This window comes from Quercus suber, unplaced genomic scaffold (genome assembly GCF_002906115.3).
Source record: "Quercus suber isolate HL8 unplaced genomic scaffold, Cork oak 2.0 scaffold_133, whole genome shotgun sequence".
Taxonomy (NCBI): Eukaryota; Viridiplantae; Streptophyta; class Magnoliopsida; order Fagales; family Fagaceae; genus Quercus; species Quercus suber.
Genome location: NW_027069596.1, coordinates 1,141,270 through 1,148,402, shown reverse-complemented (window position 1 = coordinate 1,148,402; position 7,133 = coordinate 1,141,270).

The window sequence follows — 7,133 nt, the reverse complement described above, 5'->3', positions numbered from 1 at the left end:
TTTTTTATGTTTACATGTGTTATGTATAAGATTACTTACCAAAATAGGTAAGCGGTTGTGGAAATGTTGACTTGTTGGGGAGAGTGTTTTGGTGCATCTAGGTTATCAATGGCTATGCTGAAATCCTGTTCTTGCCAGACCATGCTATAACATTAACTTTTATATTCCTTCATGCTTCCTGTATCATCTGCAATTACATCTTTATTATATGCTTTTCTTTTCTTTTCTTTTTTTTTTCTTTTTTTNTTTTTTTTTTTTTTTTGTGTTTCTGGGTCGATTGTCTTTGTAGGTCATTGGGTTTTGTGGGTGGCTTGTTGCCATGGTTGTGTGGTGGTTTTTTCTGTGGTTGGGTTTCATTAGAGTTGTGGTTGGGTTGTGTTGACGTTTGGTTGGTTTTGTTGGTGGTTATGGAGTGGTTGACAGTTGTGGAAGTGGTGGTGTGGCTGTGGAATGGTTGGCGGCTTGCTGAGAAATGGGTGTTTAGCTGTTGGTATGATTGTTTGTGGGTGTTCTGTTGTTGTGGGTTTTGGGTGTTTGGTTGTGGGTGTGAGTTTTCTGTGATTGTGGAATGGTGTTTGTAAGTGTTTCTATTTTTTGTAGTTTTTATTTTTTTTAATTTATTTGATGGGTAGATAATGTTTATATTATTCTTAATAAGTTTTATGTTAAAATAAGAATAAGACGTATGATGTATTGTTAAGTGTGGTATTAAAAGAAATAAAAAATATCATTTATGATGCTAAACTTAATTTTTTAGCAACCTGAATGTGATTGCTCTTAGTCACTTAGCGTGCTAATATCAGCACTTAGCGTGCTAATATCAGTACAAATCCTTTACATAGTAAAAACTTGAAATAGTAATAGAAGCCTATGCAAATTTTTAGTAGGATTTATATAAATCAATTTTTTTTTCTAATAATAAATTTTTTATTTTAGATATATAAAATAACATAAATGATTTAAATTTACAAACTAAATTAAACTAAATTAAACTAAGATACTTTAGAGTTAGACAAAAAATGAACAGTTCAAAAAAAAAAAAAAGAAAGAAGAGAACCGCATTAAAAACTATCTTAAAACTATTTAGTTACAAGAATTGATTTTTTTATTATTATAATTACTGATATGCTAGTATTTAGGCGCATGTTAAATAATAACTAGCTTGTAACCTCATACATATGTATAGATACATTTAAAGATATACAATAAGATGTATATATATATATATATATATATATAATTTAAATACTATTAATAGTCATTTTTATATTTTGTTAACTCTTTAAAAAATTTTGTAAAGACATTATTAGGTATAAAATGTAAATTGTCCATGTTATTTATTTATTATTGTGAAACAAATTTTTTTTTAACGATTCATTTACTTTAGAGTCTTTATTATTAATAGTCATTTTTATATTTTGTTAACTCTTTAAAAATTTTGTAAGGACATTATTAGGTATAAAATGTAAATTGTCCATGTTATTGATTTATTATTGTGAAACACTTTTATTTATTTATTTTTTTATTTTTTATGATTCATTTACTTTAGAGTCTTTGGTTTCTATACTTAATAACTCACTTGGATGAACATTTATGATGTGGTCCCACATTTGATTATAAAATTAAGAAATAAAACTCTTAAAGAATAAATAATTTAAGACACATGGTGCAAAATTGGAATTCTAATTTGGAATTCTAATTTGAGTTTCTCTCAACTTCACCTATTTATATATATATATATATATCGATTACTTTTTATAATCAGTTTAATATATTAATTGATTTTTGGTATGCGCACCTATGACATTCACTTAGGCTGCGTTTGGTTCTATGTAAAACAAATTCCGAGTGTAAAACCCAGAAACACAAAAAAAAAAAAAAAAAAAAAAAAAAAACCATCAAATGAGCTGCCCATGGAATCTAGAGACCCACAACAACGAGTGACTCATGGCTAGGGCTGTCCACGGGTCGAGTCGGGTTTAGGCCTAACCCGGACTCGATCCCACTAGATCAGGTTACCAAAAGTGTGACCCGCAACTGACTCGCTATATAGGCCAGACTCAGCGGTTCGAGTTATCGATTAAACAGGTCAGATTCCTTGGGTAGGCAGGTTTGGGCTTCGAATTGGGCTAAATTTGTGAATTTGCATGATTTTTTTTAAATTCATCTTTGACCTAAGAAATCAAATCAAGACAATTAGAGTTTCATATTTGAATCCAATCACTTGGCCTGTTTTGGTCCCCTAATCTTTGAATCAAACAGAAAAGTATAGAATCAAGCACATGCAACTCTAGGGCAGTAAGGCTAAGCAATCTTAAAGTTGAACAAGATGAACCCCTAATTTTCAATAAATTGAACAAGATTAAAAACCTATATCTCAAAAAATTAAACAAGATGAAATGCCCATATCTCAAAATAGAGAAAAAGATAGATGAAAAAGGAAGAAAATATATTTGAGGCTGAGAGTCTTGAGACTAAGAAGCTAATCCGTAAGCAACTGAGCGTAAGAAAGCTTTAACCCATGGTGGAAAGTGAGGTGAAGTCGTGAGCCTGTGACCGTGGAGTGGTGATGAGGTGGCAGCTAACTAGGGTTTGGAAAGGAGTGTATCCGTGGAGGTGGAGGGTATGGAGTGAGGGGTTTAGAGCTGAGACTAGAAACTTGAGATTGAGAGTAGAGAGAAAGGAGACTAAGATTGAGACTAGAGAGACTTGAGAGTTGAGATTGAGAGTTGAGAGAATGGAGACTGATATAAGAGTGAGATTTTGAAATATGAGAGAATTGTGATTGTGAGATACTGATATTGTTTGGATTACCGAGTATAGGGAGAAGTCTAATGGGATTGAACACTGAGGCCATTTCAATTTTAGGCTTTTAGCCGTTTTGATTCTTCTGAAGTTCAAGTGATCTGATGTTTGCTTTGGTGATTTGATCTCTGCTTTTGCATGGAAGGAAGACTCTAGATGGTAGATGGTGCCGTGTAGTTCTCAATTAGGCAGTGCTTAGTCTTATCATCCTTAGTTCACACATGAGTAGATGGTAGATGGTGATTTGATTTGATATTGTAATTTTTTTTTTCACTAAAAATTTGGTCAGGTCGGGTTATACGGGTTTTTAAACCCTTAACCCTTAACCCGAACCGAATGGTCAGGTTTTATGAGAGAAGGACTCGAATCCGACCTGCCAAGGGCTTCGGGCTAACCCGCTGGGCTTCGGGTCAGTCGGATTCAAGCGATTTGATTGGGTCCTGGACTTGTTGGACAACCCTACTCATGGCAACAAGACAAACACGGAAGAAGGGTACGAAGAGATGAGGAAATTGAGATGATAGGAGAGTGAAGATGAGAGTATCTAAGGAGAGAAGGGAGAGAGGAGAGTAGTGAATTTGGTCTAGTGAAAGGGAGTGAGGAGAGAGGATGGAGAAAAATAAAAACCAATCAAATATGAATATTAACTTGTTACAGTAATCTGTTACTAGTAACAGATTAATGTAGCTAGTTGCTAAATATTTTTAGCTATAACATCTTTGATGTGGCATTTTTTTTGGGACGCTAAAATAGTTTTTTTATTGGGTTTACAACCTCTAATGTGAATGCTTATGTTAGGTATTGGACGAATCAGAGAAACTAGATTGCAATTCTCCCATCCTCACTTAGTTTTAAACGAACTTTTTTCCTTTTTTTTTTTTTTTTTTAATCTAAATGGAGCTTGCTATGATGCCTTACCCTTCATTTTGTGTGGGGAAAAAAAATTCATTAAAGTTGAAGTTTTGGGTGCTTGTGTATTCACATTAGTCTCGATGCACTTTTAGTCTATTTTGGTCTAAAAATTGCACTTTTGTTACTTTAGTTAATTTACTATTCATAGACAATTATATTGGTCTCAATACTCTTACCATTATTCTATTTAAATAGAGAGAGAGAGAGAGAGAGAGAGAGAGAGAAATGTGAGAAAGAATATTTTTTTATTAATATATTATTTTATTTATTGAACAGTTTTCAATAAATGTACATTGAACTTATTATTCATTGAACAATATTTGGACAATTTATTGAGCTTGATGCAAGGCATTTGGGTGAGTTTAGCTCAAACGTTAGCTAAATGTGGTTTTGAAGAGCTTAATGCTAATTACTAATGCTTTGCAAAGGGTGGTAGAAGCTAGTGGGTGGAATGGGTTGTTGATGGTATCTTTTTTTCTTTGACGTAACTGTTGGGATCTTTTTCTAGTAGAGAATTAATATGGGTTATGAGCTGACATGACTGTTGGATTTTTCTTCTATTCTTTGGCGCTAAAATTAACATGTCTACAAGATAAGGTAGCGGTAGAGCAACATGTCTTACCCTTTTTTTTTTTTTTTTTTTTTTTTTTTTTTTTGGTAGAGCAACATGTCCTAACATCCGACATTTTTTAATGGTATAAAGTTACTTCTTTTTTAATGTACATAATTAATGCTATCTTTTTATCTGTCAGAAACCAACTTATTTATTACTAGTATAAAATAAAATAATTATATATATTTTTTAATTAATTTCTTGTGAGTTATAGATAATTTTATTATAGCCTGATGATAAAAAAATAATTATCATTAAGCAGATATTATAAGTGCATATACCAAAAATCAATTGGTGTTTTGATTTAATGATAAAAAATAATTATTATCAAGCAAACGTCAGATATTTAAAATACTACTATATCAATAATTAAAAAATCAAATCAAATCAAATTCTTGTAACTATATAGTGGGTTTACAATGTCCAAGTCCAACATGTTATGTTAGGTATTGGGCACATCGGAGAAACTAGATTGGCTCATCCTCACTTATTTTTCGAAGGAACATTTTTTCCTTTATATATAAAGGAGCTTGCTACGATGCTTAGCCTTCATTTTGTGTGGAAAATAAATTACATTCATTAAAGTTGATAAAGAATTTGGGTGGATTGAATGTCAATGAAGTTCTAGTGCTTGATCATTCACATTAGTTCCAATTAATGCACTTTTAGTTCATTTTTGTCTAAAAATTGCACTTTTGTAGTTTTGTTACTTCAGTTAATTTACTATTCACAGACAATTACATTGGTATCAATACTCTATCACTATTTTATTTAGAGAGAGAGAATAATTTTTTATATTATATTATCTTATGTATTGAGTGAACAGTTTTCAATAATAAGTGTTTTGAGCTCATTATTCATTGTTAAATATTTTGACAATTTATTAAGTCTGATGCATTAGGCATTTGGGTGAGTTTAGTTCAAATGTTGGCTAAATGTGGTTTGAAGAGCTTGATGCTAAATTGCTAGTGCTTTGCAAAGGATGGTCAAAGCTAGTTGAGGGGAATGGATTGTTGATGATATCCTCTTTTCTTTGACATAACTTATGGTATCATTTTCTAACGTGGGTTATTATTTGATAGGTTGATCCAACCCCACCCTCCAACCCCACTCTTTTTTTAAAGGGAGTTAAGTCTAGAAAGACTACAATTAGGCTAGTTACAGTTGTATTTCTTAAACAATTATATATATAAATATATATATATACACTCCTTTTTGTACTGGTTAATAATTTAAGATCCTAACCCTAACAAGAACTTGACAAATGCTGCTAACCATGGGTAATTGATTTATTAGATTGTCCATTGGAATACAAATGCTCCTTAATCTGTTCAATGGGGATAAAAATACATCCCTTGGGATTAACTGCTCTTTTAGTAACAACATGAGTTGGTCCTCAACAAAACTTTGGACCAATGCACATAATTCTAACATCTATAACATGCCACACGGACTGTCCCAAAACAATAAATTTAGTAAATACATTTTTTTTTCACAACGGTTTACATGACATATTATAATTGGTAAATAATACATTTGCATTTATCAATGTTGCTAATCACAAAATGATCTTCATCCATAGCTTTCTTAGCAATTCCTAACTCTTACCCCAATTTAGCCCTTTATTTTGATGTATTTGGTTCTCTCGTTTCGTTTTTATTTTTTATTTTTTATTTTTGGGTGAAAATTGGGTTCCCTCGTTTACACAAGGCAATGCTCTTTTGCTATTAATTTTTAAAATCTTTTTCCTCTATTCTATATTCCTACACGTGACGGGAACAAGCGTTATCATTGAGCAAACAGACTGTAATGTGTAATCCATCCTTTTTTTTTTCCATCACCAACCAAACACATTGTTAAGGCATCCACGATCACGAATGTGAGATGTGAATTATATCAATAGTCTAATATTCTATTTTAATGGAATAAAATGGAATAATCATTGGAAAAATTGACCATTTGCTATAAAGAACTATATTTCTTTACGTTAAGGGCAATGAAAGACCTTAGTGGTCAATTTGATAGAAGCATCTCATGTGTTCAATAATAAAATAATCTAAGTGCAACAAATATATGTCATAGGGTCTTTAGTTCTTAAGAAGTTAACGCATGCTAAGGGTTTTTAGTATAAGAAATATTTTTATAAACTCTTGATAAGAAAAATAATCAATTTTTAAACAACTTTTTATATTTTCTATAAAAGTAATGTCATAATTTTCTTAAAATAATTTATAAATAATTACTTTAATAAGAGTACTATTAGTATTAACATAACTTTTTTTTATATAACTATTAAGAATAACACGACATATTATGGTTGGTACATAATATAAAATTGTATGAACTTCACTAGTGACAAAATGATTGACAAAATGATCTTCCCTGCATGTTATGTTTCTGCACGTGAAGGAAGCATGTGTTACTGTTGAGCAATAAACCCGATGTAATCCTCTTTTCACTCCAACCAAACAGATTATAAGGGCTAAAAAGCATCCATGAATGTGGGATGTGATTTTATGCCGACGTTGTCTCAACTAATAAAAGTTCCCTCTCTCTCTCTCTCTCTCATTAAAATTGTGCGAAGTGGGGTGGCAGGTGGAAATGACATTCGTTTGGCATGCGTTTATTATATATGCCGAAAAAAATGTTGCTCACCTAGAAAATGTTGCTCACCTAGAATTCAACGGTTAATAAACAACGACCTTAGATATACACGTCGTAGGTGTTAAGTGTTAACAACGACGTATTGCACTTGCATGTGCAAGTTCTTGTCCCTTGTAGAGTTTGGAGTCATACATAATAA